Genomic DNA, 18,350 nt, shown 5'->3' on the forward strand with positions numbered 1-18,350 from the left:
CAGAAAAGTTCTACAGAGAAAGCCTCTTTCTAGGTCATACTTTTATATAGGCTTTTGATTGGCTTTCTTGCCCCCTAAGTATCCTTTTTCCGTGTGAAATACAATTCCTTGAAAAAGGGACACGCCCGTGCGCTACGGCCGTGTGACGTGGTTGTCAGGCCGTGTTCGATCCGTTAAATTGCCACAACCGTGTGGGCTCAATGGCCAGGCCGTGTGAGTCGTGTAAACCTTAGTCGACACCCTCAAAAGGCACGAGTGTGTGAGCTGCCCGTGTGGTAAGGCTTAGGCCATGTGGTCTTCTCGATTTGGTCCATTTTGTCCCTTTTTAGCTCGTTTTTGGCTCCTTTTGACCCTTGGTGCTCTCCTGAGTACAAAACATGAAATAACCGAATTAAGAGCACCAAAATCCACAAATCTAATAGTAAACATCCATAAATATGCTAAGTATTTGGGGTAAAAACATGTATAATTTGGCGTTTATCAAATACCCCCACACTTAAGCATTTGCTTGTCCTCAAGCAAAATTCTCACTTACTGCTAGAATTCATTCTTTTTAATCACATAATCATTACTGATAATGTTACAAACTATTCCATGGAAATTTATACAGTGAGAATTTAACTATAGGGGCATTAAAAGCCTCAAACAATCTAAATCGGATATCTAGATAATAAAATTATAGGTAAGCTCCTTCCTTTAAGTAATTAACTTTAGTCCTAAATACACAAGAGATGACATCCTTACTAAAGATTCACTCAAATCACTCAAAGTATTTAAGGGTTAAGATTAAGCACTCGATTGTCTAACATGAAAAGTTATTACCATAGGCTTGCATGAAAATCAAATCTCCACCACTTGTAAATGATATAATACACTAATCAAAAGGTCTTTGCATGGTTGTAATGGGGTTTAGGTTACAGGTATAGATACAGGTTGAAGAACAGGGGTTAGAATCGAGATAATTTCAATATGTTACTCTCACTGAATCACAAACAAATAGCTAGAACTATTTTACATGAGTTCATGACAACTTTAGCTTGCTGAGAATTACACACACATTTTTTTTTAAAGAACAAATCAAGTTAATACAATATGGAAATTGTACTTCATGATTCAGTAACAAAAAATGGTGAACATAGTGAGGTAACAATATTAAATTCAATCTCGATAAAAAGGGTCAAATTAAGTAAGAGGATTTCAAAAATAATGGGTTAATGGGTTAATGACAAAGGTTAATCAATGAAAAAGGGTTAATAGGCTCAACGGGGGTTCACTAAGGGTTTAATTATGTGGGAAGGCTTTTTATGGAGTAAGTGGGTTAAATTCTAAGTGACTTTATCATCTCAGTATATCAAATCATACGTGTGATCTTGACATGTATAATCGAAGCAAGTTCTAGAATAACAGTTCAATGTTGACACATTCAAACCACAAAAGAAGTGAGCAAGAAAGAAAGCTATATGCCCAAAAGGCTTAAAAATCTCACCAAAAATTTGGGTTTTTGATGTCATTCCTGTATACTTAAGATTTCAAGATAATACCTCAATTTAGGAAAATAACCTAAAAATTTTAGTTCTCAAATTATCAACTTATCATGCTTGATTCTCTAATGTCCTATAATCAAATAATCATGCATAATTCCCTTGGTCTAATTCATGACATATCAATAATAATTATAGATCAATCAGAATTCATTCGATCAGGATTATGAGAACATCACTTAAACACAAGACCAAATTCAGGGATTTGAGAATAATGCAAAAAGGTAGGTTTCATGTTGACCCCCCCACACTTAAGATGTACATTGCCCTTAATGTACAAAGATAGACTATTCAACATAAAGAAAATCATAAGAAGGAAAGAGGTGAAACTCCCTGTTGGAATCATACGGAGCTTGATTCTGAGGATGGAGTGTTTGGGGAAAATGGTAGTGGCCACTGTTCTTGGCTAGATGAAGAAATTGGGTCGTTGAACATGGCACTCGTTAGGTATTGTTCCCTATTTGTTTCCTCATTGCTTAAAATATTCCTAGCAGCTTTGCTTGGAAGTCTATAGAATCATGAAGAGCTTATTAAGAGTTGGTGTGGAAGAGAGTGTAGTGGAATTACTTGTTAGAAATACCAAAAAATGGAAAATAAAAATTTACTAATATAGATATGTCTTTCAAAATAAGAAAATTGAAAAATAAAAATAAAAAAATAAGAAAAAAATAAATAAAATAAAATAAAAATAAGAATAAATAAAAATAAAAATAAAATAGGAGGATTCAATGATCCTCGTCGGTGGGGCCCTCAGGTGGTGGTACTGGAGTGGCGATGTGGAAGTGCTGGCACAGTTGCTGCATCATGGCCTGCATATCATCCATCTGCAGGTCTCGTTGTTGATCTCGCTCGTGGATCATCTCGAACTACGTAGTGCAGTACTGCTCGAAGTGGGCGAGTCGGTCGGAAAGATGTGCCAATGAAGCAGCCGCAGGAACTGGTTGTTCCCTAGGTGGTGCAGTCAAAGGCTTCTCGTACTGTGGGGGAACATCATCAGGAATGTCCTCAAGATCCTTCTCGTCAATGGCATGCGAGAGACGGTATTGAGGAGGATCGGTCCCACTTCAGTGCTCGATCATCCACATGTGTAACATAGTCATGATGCCCTGTGGGAACATCTGACCTATCAGGGTAAGCGCTGATGACTGAGCCGTGATGTTGAGGAAGCCGAAGTGTCTGGTAAGGCGCGTCGCGTAGGGGCCGATGGAGATCACTCCCTTTCTATGCCACTCGGTCTAATGGCGAAAGCAATAAAATATGCCAAGTCGGTCACGTGTGCATTCGCCATGCACTATAGATAGTAGGCGTCGTGGGTGTTGGCGACGCTGGTGCTCTCTCTCCTCCCGGTTAATGTGTGAGCCTATATGGTATGGAGATAGCGGAGGGAAGGGGGGAAAGTTGAGGCCTTCGAGCGGCTGGGGTCGTAGTTGGAAGAAAGTGGTGCCAAAGCCTTCCAGCACAAGAAGGGGGAGATATGGATATTGCGTGGGAGTGCATTCATGTCCTCATCCTCCATAAACTCATCGGTGTAAAGTCCCAGAGCAATTCCAAACTCTGGGACACTCATCGCACGAACTAGACCGCCTAATCGAAAGTGAATGGTGCCTGGGTCTTCATTGTTCGTCATCACCACCTGTAAATGAAAAGTAGAGCATAGTTCTAGAGTTAGCTCTAAATAAGTGGGCTCGGTAATAGCGAAGAACCATTCTCATGGGTCGGTGGACAGAAGGGCGCGGATGGCATCAGCGAGCTGGACTTACTCTACGGCAGCCCAGTCGATGCAGCGACCTATGGTGATGGGTCATGCGTGGAGTAGTTGAAATAGCTTCTCCTGCAAAGCTTGTGGAAATTCAAGGAACGGGTGCGAACTTAATACTCAGTAACAACGCATCTGTGGAAGAACCCGGTCCCCTACGTCTTTTTGAGGAAGGGACTGCGGCCTTCTTGCCCCTTGATGACGACATAATATACCTGAAAATACATGAGCATTGATAGAATCCAAGATACATCAATAGTTAAGCAATAAGCGTAAAACTAGTATATGCTATTTAGTGTTTTAAATAAGTCAAATATAGAAAATTCTAAAGCAAATTCTTAACTTGTCTAAAACATATTTGTAATAGTAACAATATCTATGTAAAGCATGAAAAATACTAATGTAACAACACAAATTGGAAAAACAAGGTTAAGAAAGTTAACCAATGGCTGTTGTAAGGCGGTGCACGGGCGTGTGATGGCGAGCATGGGCGTGTGACGCGGAGAGGAAACCTTGTGGTGGGAAAATGGAGGGTATAGGGAAGGGAAAATGGGGATGAATGCAAGTGGAGTAACTTTGAGAGTGGTTTGGGGGTTGGGGAAGTGAGAATCTAGGGAATGGTGGCCGGAATAGGGAGTAGGGGTTGGGGGATGGTGGATTTCAGCTAGGTTTTTGAAAGAAGGAAGAAGATGAACAGTGGTTTGTTTAAATAGGGGAGGGGTACACAGCCTAGGGCCACGCCTGTGTGCTGTGTGGGTAGCCCGTGTTTTTCAAATTTTTTCAAATATGGTCATACCCGGTTACTATCACACCCCCATGTGTCTTGGGCGTGTGTGGTACACGGCCATTTCACACAGCCGTGCCTAGCGTTGTTTGCTTCTCCTAAGCTCGTGTGTTATGGTACCACGCCCGTGTATTGTTGTACAAGGCTGAATGGCACGGACGTGTCACACGCTCATGTCAAAGAAACAGAACTGAGCCTTGTCCCTAGCACATCTGTGGTTTTCTATCCCACGCCCGTGTTATTCATATCAAGTTCACCCACGGCTATGTCACACGGCCGTGGGGATTTATCGTACCCCATGTTTTGGGGAAATCATGTCCTTCTTCAACACGGCCGTCTCGCACAACCGTGTCTCTTCCCCTGTTTGGCCACGGCTTCAGGCACGCCCGTGTGCCTGGCCATGTGTGCTGAAAAACTTTGCAATTCAAAGATAAAGTTGATGATTTGAAGTGTTAGAAATTAATTAAAAATAAAGAAATCAAAATATGTTAGTGCTCGAGTTGCCTCCCGAGAAGCACTTGTTTATAGTCTAAGCTCGACTTACCTCTCCGTTAATTTGTCATGGTGGGTTGAGGAGCTCATACTCCTCGTTTCTGCTATCAATCTTAAAACAAGGTTTTAATCGGGTGTTGTTTACCTTAAAAGTGCCGAACTTGGGATGACTCACCTCCACCGTACCGAATGGAAAAATACTGAGTACCGTAAGAGGGATTTCCTCATTTGGTGTGGTAGTGACAATGTGAGGATCAAAAGTATCTAGTAAGACTTTATCGCCTACCTTAAGTTGATTAGGAGAGGTATTGGGCTTGTTTTACGTAGTTTCGGTTTATCATGTATTCTCGGTTTGTGTTCTCGCGATTCGTCTAGCTCTTCTATCCGTAGCCTTCGTTCTTCATGGATGTCTTTGTTCTTTTCATGATAATAGCGCACTGCCTCTGTTGTCTTGGTTTGAGAAGGTTCCTGCAAGGACGATTGAATATTAGTTTTATCATCGATAGGTTTTATAGCATTATCCTGAGTCTTAGGGGTTTTGACTGAGTCACGTGCTTAGAGTGTTATTGCATCATCACCTACACGAAGTGTTAGCTCCCCTATACCTACATGAATAATGGTTCTAGCAGTTACTAAAAAGGGTCATCCTAAAATTAAAGGTACCTCATTATCCTCATCCATATCTAAGAAGACAAAGTCTACTTGGTAAATAAATTTATCAATTTTAACGAGAACATCTTCAATAATACCCTTAGGAAATTGAACTGTTTTGTCAGCCAATTGTATGCTCATCCTAGTTTGTTTGGGTTTACCGAGACCTAGTCATTTAAACATTTTATACGGCATAACATTTATACTTGCCCCTAGATTAGCTAAAGCATTATTCACAGATAAACTACCAATTAAGCAAGGAATTGTAAAACTCCCTGGATCTTTCAATTTGTTAGGTAGCTTATTCTTCAGAATAGCTGAGCAGACTGCATTGAGTTCCACATACAATGTAGCGTCTAATTTCCTTTTATTAGCCAGAAGTTTCTTTAAGAATTTTGCTGAGTTGGGCATCTGCGAAAGAACTTCAATAAAGGGTAAGTTAATATGTAATTTCTTTAAGAGTTTGACAAACTTACTGAATTTTTCTTCTGTTCTGTCTTTCATCATCGCTTTAGGATATGGCACACGAGGTTCATAATTCGTACTTACCTATTTAGGATCATCATCATTTACCTCTTCTCGACCTTTGTTTATCACGTTGTCTTGCTGTAATCTTGGCTCAGGTGCAATGAATCATTCCTTATCTTGGGCACTAATTGTATTGAGGTGTTCCCTCGGATTAGGTTCCGAATTACTTGGTAAGCTACCTTGTGGTTGCTCGGAGATTAGTTTGGATAGCTGGCCTATCTGAGTTTCGATTCTTTAGATTAATGCTTCTTGATTCTTAAGTGCTGTCTCGGTATTTTGGAAGCGGGTTTCTGACACCAAGATGAATTTTGAAAGCATCTCTTCAAGGTTCTACTTCTTCTCTTGTTGATAAGGTGGATGTTGAAAACCTGAGGATTTTGTGGCTTTTGATTCCCTTGACCTCCCCAGGAAAAATTTGGGTGGTTCCTTCAACCTGCATTATAGGTATTACTGTATGGGTTATTTTGAGATTGAAAGTTATTGTTACTCATATAGTTGACTTGTTCCTCTTCGGTTGTGGGATTGAAGGATTGATATTCTGTATGCACACCTCCTCCGCTTGAGTCACACCTCATTACTAGATGTACCTGCGTAGAACCAAGAAAACTATCAATCTTTTTATTGAGAAGTTCTACCTGATTAGAGAGCATGGTGACTGAATCGATGTTATAAACGCCGGCTGTTTTTGTTGGCTTAGTCCTCATGACTTGCCACTGATAGTTGTTCAGTGACATCTCTTCTATGAATTCGTAGGCATCTTCCGGTGTTTTATTATTTATGGTTCCGCCAGCAGCTGCTTCAATCATTTATCTTGTCGAGGGATTCACACCATTGTAGAACGTTTGAACTTGCATCCATAGAGGTAACCCATGGTGAGAGCACCTTCTCAATAGATCCTTGTATCTTTCCCATGCATCGTAAAGTGTTTCTAAGTCCATCTGCACAAAAGAAGAGATATCATTGCGTAATTTAGCTGTTTTAGCCGGCGGAAAATATTTTAGTAAAAATTTCTTGGTCATTTGCTCCCAAGTAGTGATAGACCCTCGTGGTAACAAGTTTAATCACTGTTTAGCTTTGTTTCTCAGTGAGAAGGGAAATAACCGAAGACGGATGGCATCATTAGAAACGCCATTGATTTTGAATGTATTGCAAATTTCCATGAAATGCTAAGTGAGTGTTGGGATCATCATCCTGTAAACCATCAAACTGAACAAACTGCTGTATCATCTGAATAGTGTTAGGTTTTAATTCAAAATTATTCACAACAATAGCAGGTCTAACTATACTTGATTCAGTTCCTGTTAAAGAGGGTTTAGCATAGTCATACATAGTACGTGGAGTAAGATTTTGATTAGCTGCAATTGTAGGAGGCAGCTGATTGTCTTGGTTTTCAGCCATATCTTCGGTTGGAGGTTGAGTTTGTCTTCTTGTTCATTTTCTGTGTATCGTAAACTACGCCTTATTTCTCTTTGATTTCTACGAACTGTTCGATCAATTTCTTCGTAAAAAAGTAAAGGTTCTGACGGGTTTCTTCTAGTTATAAACTATAAAAACCTGCCAAGAGAAAGAAAAAGTAAATTAATAAATAGTAAAATTAAATTAAATTAAATTAAATTACAAGAAAAATAAATGGCTAAAGTAATAAAAATTTAGTGTTCCTAATATTTCAGTTCCCCGGCAACAGCGCCAAAAACTTGATCGCAGTGATTCATAACAAGTAATAAATTTTTATAATGAAGATCAAACCTAGACAACTATTATCAGGACGAAAAGACAAGCGCACCTATCGAACAATAGTATAGTAATGGCAAGACCAGGATGTCGTACCCAAGGGAACCAAAAGTACTAATAATAACTATCTTTTTATTATCTAGCCTAAGAATAAAAGGGTTTGTTTATTAAACTAATTATCTAAACTAATTAACTAATTTAATCAAAGCAAAGAGAAAGTTTGGAAAAATACTTGAAGAAAAGAAATTGATAAAGACGACATCCAAGGAGGAATCCACCTAATTTCACTTATTATCTGACTCTGAACCGGACGATTTATTCACTTGACTTGATCTGTGAGACTCCCTAACCTATGTTATTATCCCTATTCAAGACTAATAACGTCTAACCCCTAGATTGAATAACTGAGACTTTTCTCTAATTAACACTCTAGGGTTACATTAGCTCGATCTATGGGCTCCCATATTAGGTTTCACTCTAATCCGGCAAAATCTCGTAACCCTAGATCTAGGCGCCCGATTAACTCCACTTAATTATGCCAAATCTACTCTTATACAGGGTCTATTCCTCCTCTGCATAAGCACATCAAATCATGAATTAATACCCGAAATATTAACTCAAGCATTAAGAACACATAATTAAGAACAAATCAAGTATTTATCATACAGTTCAGATAATAATAATAAGATCCATCATAGGTTTTATCCCCCTTAGGTATCTAAGGGGTTTTAGTTCATAATAAAATAAGAGTACATCTCAAAAGTATGAAAATAACAAAACATAAAGAAAACTCTAAAACCCCTGAAGGAATTCTGAGAGAGATCTTCAGTCTTGGAGTAGCTCCGGCTTTTAAGATGGATCATCTGGCTTCCTTCAAGTAATTTCTAGTGTGTGGTTCTGTGTTCCAGAAAAGTTCTAGAGAGAGATCCCCTTTCTAGGTCATACTTAGGATGTTTATTTAGGCTTTTGATTGGCTTTCTTGCCCCCTAAGTATCCTTTTTCCGTGTAAAATACAACTCCTTGAAAAAGGGACACGCCGGTGTGCCATGACCGTGTGGGCTCAATGGCCAGGCCGTATGAGTCGTGTAAACCTTGGTCGACACCCTCGAAAGGCACGGGTGTGTGAGCTACCCGTGTGGCAAGGCTTAGGCCGTGTGGTCTTCTTGATTTAGTCCGTTTTGTCCCTTTTCAGCTCGTTTTTGGCTACCCTTGATGCTCTCCTGAGTACAAAACATGAAATAACCTGATTAAAAGCACCAAAATCCACAAATCTAATAGTAAACATCCATAAATATGCTAAGTATTTGGGGTAAAAGCATGTATAATTTGTCGTTTATCAACCCCTATAATCCAAGCTCAATATCAGTCAATATTTTTCAGTGTCATTCAATTTATTAGTTTCATTTAGTAACATTCAATCATTCAGTAGCAATTAGTTATTCAGTAACAATCATTTTGATACGTGATATTCGTGACAGGTTTTAAATATTTATAATGAATCGTTCTTGAAACTAACTATTATCACGATGAAGACAAGTGTACCTATCGAACAGTAGTATAGTTTTAGCAAGACCGGATTGTCGAACCCAAAGGAACTAAAAGTATTAGTAATGACTGCCTTTTTATTATCTAGCCTAAGAATAATGGGGTTTGTTATAACTAACTAATTAACTAAACTAAGAATTCACAGAAAATAGAATTGGGGAATTACTTTTGGAAAAACAATTGAATTAAGACAATACCTAATGAAAAATCCACCTAGACTTCACTTGTTATTTGACTCTGAATTGGACGATTTATTCAGTGGACTTGATCCGTAGAAATCCCTAAGTTATATTATTATCCCTCTCAAGACTAACAGCGTCTAACACTAGGTTGAATAATTGAAATATCTTTCTAATTGACTCCCTAGGGTTGCATTAACTCGATCTATGGATCCCCTTATTAGGTTTCACCCTAATCCGGCAAAATCTTGTCACCCTATCTCTAGGCGCACAATCAACTCCGCTTAATTATGACAAATGTACTCTTAGATAGGGTCTATTCCTCCTCTGAATAAGAGCTTAACTTGAATCAATATCCTGGAATATCAAAACAAGAATTAAGAACACATAATTAAGAACAAGTCAAATATTTATCATACAATTCAGATAATAATAACAAGATCTGTCTTAGGTTTCATTCTCCTTAGGTATTTAAGGGTTTTAGTTCATAACTAAAAAGGTAAATATCTCAGAAGAATAACGAATACAAAACATAAATAAAAACCCAAAACTCCTGAAGGGAAATTAAGAGGAGATCTTTAGTCTTGATGATAAATCCCACTTCTGAGATGAATCAATCGGCTTTCCTTGAGCAGTTCCCTGCGTCCTCCTCTGTGTCCTATTTTTCCTCCTCCTCTAGGGTGTATTTATAGGCTTTAGAATACCTAAGAACCCTCAAAATTGGCCTTTTTCTGAATTAGACTAAACTTGGGGTCAGCAGGAACACGCCTGTGTGCGATTGCTTAAGGTTGTGGTCAAGCCTGTTAAATAGGCACAGGTGTGTGGTCCACCCCATGTGAGTCGTGCTTCGATTCTGCCAAATTGACACAACCGTGTGGTCTACCCGTGTGAGGAGGTCCAGGCCGTGTTGATTTTGTACGTTGCCCTATTTTCTCCGTTTTTGGCCCGTTTCTTGTTTCTTTCACTCTCCTATGCTCACCTAAGTATAAAACATGAAATTAAGGCATTAGGAGCATTAAATTCACCAATTTTAAGGAAAAATCATCCCTAAAATGTGTTAAGCATGGGATAAAAATATGTATGAATTACGGTTTATCAAATACCCCCACATTTAAGCATTTGCTTGTCCTCAAGCAAAATCCTCAACTCATATTCAAAATAAATTCTTCTCAACTTATAATTTCTATCGATAATATCTCAAAATAATCCATAGGTAATCTTACATTGAAAATTTAACTGAAATAACATCAAAGTTTCAAACACTCCAAGTTGAGCATTTTATAATGAAAGCATAGGTGTCTCCCCTCATTTAAGTAATTACCTTTGATTCAAAATATCACAGAGTTTCACATCCTCACTAAAGATTCACTCAAATCACTTGAGGTGTTTAAGGACAATAAATTAAGAACTCAACAGTCAATAATGAAGAGTCATTACCATAGGCTTGCATGAAATCAAATCTCCACCACTATAAATTGAGATGAAACATCAATCAAAAGGTCTTTAGAGGGTTGTAACGTGGCTTTGGTTAGATGGTGTGGGTCACAAACTGAAAGAAAGGGTTAGAATCGAGATTGAATTGAAAAATTACCTTAGAATCAAGATTGAATTGAAAAATTGCCTAACTAAAAAAATGACTAGTCATCAATTGCGTACAACAAAGCTTTTTCTCATAATATGGAATTTAACTTCTTTAGCTCAGAAGATCACTACTACTAATATGTATACATGTATTTTTTTTTTAAAACAAGTCAAATTACAAAATAGAATAAAACATAACTAAGCAATTATTCCAACTCAAATCTCAACAAAAATAGGGATCAAATTAATTTAGGAGATTTCAACAATAATGAGTTATGGGTTAATATTGAGGTAAATTAATGAATGGGTTGTTAGGCTCAAGGGGGTTCACTAAGGGTTAATTGTGAATGTGGGCTTATACGGAGTGAGTGGGTTAAACCTAAGTGTCTTTATCATTTTGACATATCAAATCAAATGGTTTGGTCTTGACATGCATAATCAAGCAAGTTCTAGAATAACAATTCAATACTGACGCACTCATAATGAAAGTGAGCATGAAAGAAATAATAGATGCTCTAAAGGCTCAAGATCTCACAAAAATTGTAACACCTCCTAACCCCAAGCCGTTACCGGAATAGGGCTACGAGGTATTACCGGACTTATACACTAACATTTATACAAAACTGAGTAAAAACTTTACATTCCAGATCAATATTCATCAAACTTCATCATAAATCCCTAATATGGGTCTACGGGGCCCAATATATGTTTTAGAAGTGATTCGGGACTAAACTGGCAACTATGGAATTTTTTCCTTGAAGATAGGGGCACACGCCCGTGTGGCCTAGGACATGGCCGTGTGGCCTGGGACATAGGCAGATTCTGACTTATTCACATTGCTTGGGCACACGCCCATGTGACCTGGCCTTGTGAAAACATGATTTTTGATCATTTTTAAGCTATTTTCACATGTTAAACACATCTATTTCATGCCCAAAAATTTACTAATAGTTCTTAAATAAAATATCATTCAATATGCCATTCAAACTTGGCAAATATTCATTCATTCACTTCAATACCTCTTAAGAATTATGTACCAAAATTCATATCAAAATTATACAACATTATCATACTAGTCAAACTCATGTAAGTTTAACTTCCAAAATATGCATATTTCATACCATGCTTCAACAACTTTCATGTTTATACACTATCATATACAAAATAACACCTTAATAACCTAGGTACATGCCATTTTACCAAAAGAAAAGTATTCACCACTTTGAGTCTGGGATTAGCTTGGAAGCTGAGTCCTTAACTTTCTTTCGTACCTAGACCTACGCGCAGAAACATACCGTACGCTGAGTATACACTCAGTGGTATTTCTATAAACTAATACTTAAAACAATAATAAGCTATGCATATACATTGTAACTTAACTATTTATTTCATAATCTTATTAGCTTCATCACTTACCTTTAACTTATAGCTCTTAAATGTATTTAAACAATTCTTTTTATACTTTTCATATCATTCAATATCTTTCAATACTTGTATAACAGTCACAGTCACATAATCAATAGTAGTTAGTCTTTGTCTTTAGTACTTTCAATTACCCCTATTAACATAACTCAGACCTAGACGGATACACGGATCCAACCCACATACTGGTTTCATCGGCCAAAACCGGAATACACTGTAGGGTAACAGTAACAGTAGCAGTAATAGTCATAGTCAGGTATAGAATACCTCTTCGGAACAAATCTGAAACAGTCACAGTAGTCGACACATATAGTGTCTCATCGACACACAGTCGAAATATCTCTGAACACTTCCAATCCTGTGGCATGCCAATTATATCCGACTAGTCCGACACTTGTTAATAGAGTGTACAAATCGTTACATTTCAATACAAAAGCAGTAATAATTTCTATCATATCATTCATTATACATTCTAACTACTAATAATAGCAATTACATTGTATTAAATCATTAAGCATAGTTTATAGAAACACAAACTGAATTTCTCGAGTTTACTCGATATCCTCGTTCACTTTCTCTTTTCCCTTTTTCGATGATGTTTTCGGTACTACGTTGGCTACATAAAATTTAACATTTAAAATTATCAATATATATTATTTAATAATTGTATTTCCATGTATCTTTTACTTAAATTCCAATTTAATCCTTTCACCATAACCATTCTTTTTCTTCAAAACAAATCCTATATTTTCATCCAATTATCATTTTAAACTATTCCAACTCTTAAATTTACAGCATAAAACACTAATTATAACATCTTCTCAATTCAATCCCTATTATTGCAAGACCTATATTTTCTTTCACAATTTAATCATTCTCCCACTTCTAACTTGAATTTCCATCAAATTAACACTTAATTCTTCCATTTATTCAACTTAATCAACATCTAAAAATTCAGTAACTTTCTAAATTTCAACATAACTCAAGTAGTATTCTTTCCTAAGATTCTATAGACATCAAAATTATAAGAAAAGGGATCAAATTGACTTACCAATCAAGCTTGGAACTCTAAAACCTTAAAATTTTCTTTTCTTTTTCTTTCCTTTTTTCTTTTTTTCTTTCCCTGCTCTGTTTCGTTTTCATTCTTTCTTTTATTTTATTTGTTTTATTTAATTACTTTATTATATTATATAATTATAATATACTTTAAGCATTATTATTATTTTCTTATAAAATAAGTAAATACACATGTTTATTATAAGTGTACCAGTTATATTTTTACACATTTTATTCATTCTTACCATACATTTGTCACCTTATGGCCTAATTGCTAATTTAGTCCCTTAGTTTTCCTACAGTTTATAATTAAACCTTCGCACTTTATTCAATCTAGTCCTTTCACTAAATTACCTTAATTCAAGCTAATTCACTTAATCAAAGTCTAATCAACTACACTACTAGCTTCGTAAATATTTCAAATAAATATTTACGAATTCATTTTACAAAAATAATGACCCGAAAATTTCAATTTTTCCAATGACCTTAAAATTTGGGTCATTACAAAAATTATGGCTTTTTGATGTTCAAACTTGTGAATTCCAACTCAAGGTAATACCTAAACTTGGGGAAACAACTTAAAATTTTAAATTCTTAAAAGTCAACTTATCATGCTTAACTCTCTAATGTCTTAAAGATTAATTAAACAATGCATGAATGCCTATATTTTAATTTAAGATATATCAATAAAAATCATAAATCAATCAAAATTTATCCTAAACATGATATGAAAGCTTTTCAAGAGAACAAGGCAATCATTCAAGGATTTTTCTGATAGTGAAATGAATACCCCCCACGCTTAAGATGTACATTGCCCTCAATGTACAAAGATAGATATATAGAAAAGAATATAAAAATAAGATAGAGAGAGAAGTGAAACTTCCTGAGTGATGAATGAATTTCCTTGAACTGGAGTTTTGGAGAATAATCGGCGTGAGGGTGGAGGAAAATACTCCGGCAGTGGTAGAGGTTCATTAGTCCATAAGTCCTACGCCAAAAGAATATTATATCTGGTGGTAGCTATGGTCGTGGTCGAGTAGGACATGACAGTCGTGGAGAACCTTTCCCAGTGGAGTTTCAAGTTCCTGAGTAATAGTGAGCTTTGGAGCTCTTTATAACTATGATAGAATCAGGAACTCTTTTAAGAAATATATAAGGAAGAGTAAGTACTCAATATGAATTAGCCGAAATTAAAAATTGTAAAATAATAATTATAAGTCCTAATAAAAATAAGGTGAAAGAAAAATAAAAAATAGTTTTAAAATAAAATAAAAGTAAAAACATAAAATAATAAACAAAAGTTTTTAAACAATCTTCATCGCTAGATGGTTCGCGAGGTGGGGGTGGCGATGTGATGTGAAAGTACTGACAAATCTGGTGTAGTGTAGCATCAATGTGATCGAAGCGCTGAAAACACTACTGCTCAAATCGAATTAGGCGCTCAGAGATGTCAGCGTATGAAGCCGCCGCATGAACTGGACGAGAGGGTGGTGGTGGCTGAGACGGTGGGTCCTCATGACGTGAAGTGACATCATCAGTAATATCCTTGGGGGCCTCCTCTTCGGTGGATTGGGCGAGATGGTACTGAGGAGGGAAGGTGCCACGTCGTTTTTCAATCATCCTCATACTTAGCATGCTCGAGATGCCCTATGGAGACATCTAGCCCATTAGAGTAAGGGAGGATGATTGGGCTGCTGTATTGAGGAGCCCGAAGTGTCAAGCCAGCCTCGTCACATAGGGCCCAATGGAGATGACCCCCTTCCTATGCCGCTCTGTCTATTATTGAATGGCGAGGGAAATGAAATAAGCAAGGTCTATGATGTGCCCGTGTGACATACACCATAGAAAGTAGGCGTCGTGAGTGTTGATGGCGCCAGTGCTCTCTCGCCTTCCTGTTAACGTATGAGCTAAAATGACGTGTAAGTAACTCAGAGATGGAGGGAGAGCCGATACCTTGGAGCGGCTAGGATTGTAGGAGGCAGCACCGGGGACGGGGGCATTCCAACACCATAAAGGAGAGTGATGAATATGGCGATTGAGAGCGTGGAGTTCATTCTCCTCCATGAACTTCTCAGTGTAAAGGCCCAGTGCGGTTCCGAACTCTAGGATGTTCAACTGGCGGACTAGACCGCCGAGGCGAAATTGGATTGTTCTCGGGTTATCAAAGTGAGCCATCACGGTCTAAAGATGGAACGTTGAGCAGAGTTCCATCGTGAGTTCGAGATATGTCGGCTCGACAATCTCAAAGAAAAGCCTCCAAGGATCGGTGGTGAAGAGGGCCCAAATTGCATTAGCAAGTTAGACTTGTTCTAGCGCGGCCCAGTCTATACAGCGGCCCACTTCCAAGGGTCGGGCCCGTAGAATCTAGAAAAGTTCTTCTTGGGGCCCAATGGGGAACCGTAGGAAAGGGTGACGAATTTTCGCGGTAGGACCTGAGGAGGATGACTATTCCTTCCTTTTTTTTGAAGCAGGGACGGCGGCTTTCTTTCCTCGTGAAGACGACATGGTATACTTGCAAGCCAAACCATTATGTCGTTGTGATGAATGTTCAAAGTAAGATGAAAACAAATTCAAAAGAGCAAAAGTCATAAATTAAAACTAATAATCTCAGTCACAACTACTAGTAAACTTAATCAAAAACAATTAACTTTATGGTGTATTATTAGCATGATAATAGTATGAGTTTCATAAAAAATGGAAAATAATTCTATGTAGCATATTTTATTGATAAAAAATGTCAACTCGAAAGGTATGAGTATTTCTATTATCCTAACCATAAATATTCACTTTAAACTAGTCAAATGGAGCAGAAAGATCATGCAATGAGTAAGAATTTCAACATGAAAAATATGATAACTAGTCTAGATACGAAATTTGAGTGATAGGAGGATGAAAATAACATGAAAAATGTAGATTACTATGATAAATAGCATTAGAAATCAGTAATATAAAAGAGAAAAGGGTAAAAAAAACTAAAAAGATAAGAATAGGCGTCGAAAATGGAGTTGGAGGCGGTGCACGGGCATGGTAGGGAGGCTGTGTGGACTTGCAGCAGCTAGGGTTAGGGATTTTGGGTGAAGAAGATGATGAATAGTGAAGGGTATTTATAGATTTTGGGACACATGGCCAGAGGGCACGCCCGTGTTCCCTAATTTTTGCCCGTGTGATTCGCGAATTTTAAATTTGGTGCACCACTAACACTTTCCCCACGCCCGTGTACCTTGGGCGTGTTAGTGCACACGACCGTGTCGCACGGCCATGTCTATCTTTGTTCACTTCTCCCACGCCCATGTATGAAGTTTCACGCCCGTGTTGTTTTCACATGACCGTGGCGATTTATCGTAGCCCGTGTTGGGTAAAATATTTGCTCTGTTTCCACACGGTCCTAAGCACGCCCGTGTTTTTGGCCGTGTATACTTTTGAAAACCTGCATTCCATGAGTCGGTTAGTATGTTAGATGTTAAAACTGAAATTTAAAGAAATTAATATTGTTAATGCTCGGGTTGCCTCCTGAGAAACGCTTATTTATAGTCTAAGCTCGACTTACCTTTCCATTGAATGGTCATGGTGGTTCGAGGAGTTTATACTCCTCATTCCTGCTATGAATATCATCAAAATAAGGTTTTAGAAGGGTATTTTTTACCTTAAAAGTGCCGAACTTGGGATGATTTACCTCAACTGTACCGAATAGGAAAATGCTAAGTACCGTAAGAGGAATGTCTTCATTCGGTTTGGTAGTGATAATGTGAGGATCTGCGGCATCGAATAGAACTTTATCTTCAACCTTAAGTTGATTTGGAAAGGTATTGAGCTTGTTTTGGCATAGTTTTGGTTTATCGTGTGTTCTCGATTTATGTGTCCGCCATTCATCTAGCTCCTCGATTTGTAGCCATCGTTCTTTATGAATAGATCCTTTACTATTGCTTGAAAATGGTTCATGTACTTCCTTCAAACTCATTTCCTGCAAAGGAGGTTGCACCATAGTGTCAGTTTTAGTAGAATGGTTTAAACAATCACCTTAAATTTTTGATGTGTTGCCAGAATTGCGAGCTTGAAGGGTGATTGTTTCGTCTCCCACGTGAAGTGTGACCTCACCTGTGCCGACATCAATAGTCGTTCTAGCAGTTGCTAAAAAGAGCCTTTCTAAAATCAAAGGAGTGTTGTTATCCTCCTCTATGTCTAGAACAACGAAGTCAACGGGAAATATAAATTTATCGATTTTAACTAGCACATCTTCAATAATACCCCTAGAAAATCTTATAGTTTTATCTGCTAATTGAATGCTCATCTTAGTCTGTTTGGGTTTCCCAAGACCTAGTTGTTTAAACATTTTGTAAGGCATGACGTTAATACTAGCCCCTTAATTAGCTAATACATTATTAGCATCTAAACTACCAATTAAGAAATGAATCGTAAAACTCCCTGGATCTTTTAGTTTGTTGGGTAGTTTATTCTATAGAATAGCTGAGCAAACTGCGTTTAGCTTCACATACGAAGCCTCGTCCAACTTCTTCTTATTTGCTAAAAGCTCCTTTAGGAATTTCATTGCGTTTGGCATTTGCGATAGAGCTTCAATAAACGGTAAGTTAATATGTAATTTTTTAAGAGTTTAAGGAATTTACCAAATTGTTCATCTGAGCAGTCTTTCCTTGTCGCATTAGGGTATGGCACACGAGGTTTGTATTCTGTACTTATCGGTTTCTGCTCATTGTGGTCTACCTCACCTTTACCTTTGCTTATCTTAGTTTCTTGCCTTGGTTCTGGTTCAAATGTGACTAACCCTTCCTCATCTTGACTAGTAACCGCGTTGAGTTGCTCCATTGGGTTAGATTCTGTGTTGCTTGGCAAGCTACCTAGTGGTCTTTCAGAAATCAGCTTGGCAAGCTGTCCAATTTGAGTTTCGAACCCTTGGATCGATGCTTGTTGATTTTTAAGTGCCGTCTCGGTATTCTGAAAACTAGTTTCTAACACCGATATAAATTTTGTTAGCATCTCTTCAAGGTTCGGCTTTTTTTCTTGTTGGTAGGGTGGTTGTTGGTAGCCTAGAGGTGGTCTCTGGTTTCCTTGGCTTCCCCATGAAAATT

General features: G+C 37.7%; 1 non-coding gene across 1 annotated transcript; it reads left to right on the forward strand.

Moving 5' to 3' along the window:
- The first annotated feature begins 6,616 nt into the window (after nucleotides 1–6,616).
- On the forward strand, nucleotides 6,617–6,723 carry LOC128279841 (small nucleolar RNA R71). Its single transcript, XR_008270034.1, has one exon. It is a non-coding gene; the product is annotated as a small nucleolar RNA R71 (small nucleolar RNA).
- Nucleotides 6,724–18,350: the final 11,627 nt, after the last annotated feature.

This window comes from Gossypium arboreum, chromosome 8 (assembly GCF_025698485.1).
Source record: "Gossypium arboreum isolate Shixiya-1 chromosome 8, ASM2569848v2, whole genome shotgun sequence".
Classification (NCBI taxonomy): domain Eukaryota; kingdom Viridiplantae; phylum Streptophyta; class Magnoliopsida; order Malvales; family Malvaceae; genus Gossypium; species Gossypium arboreum.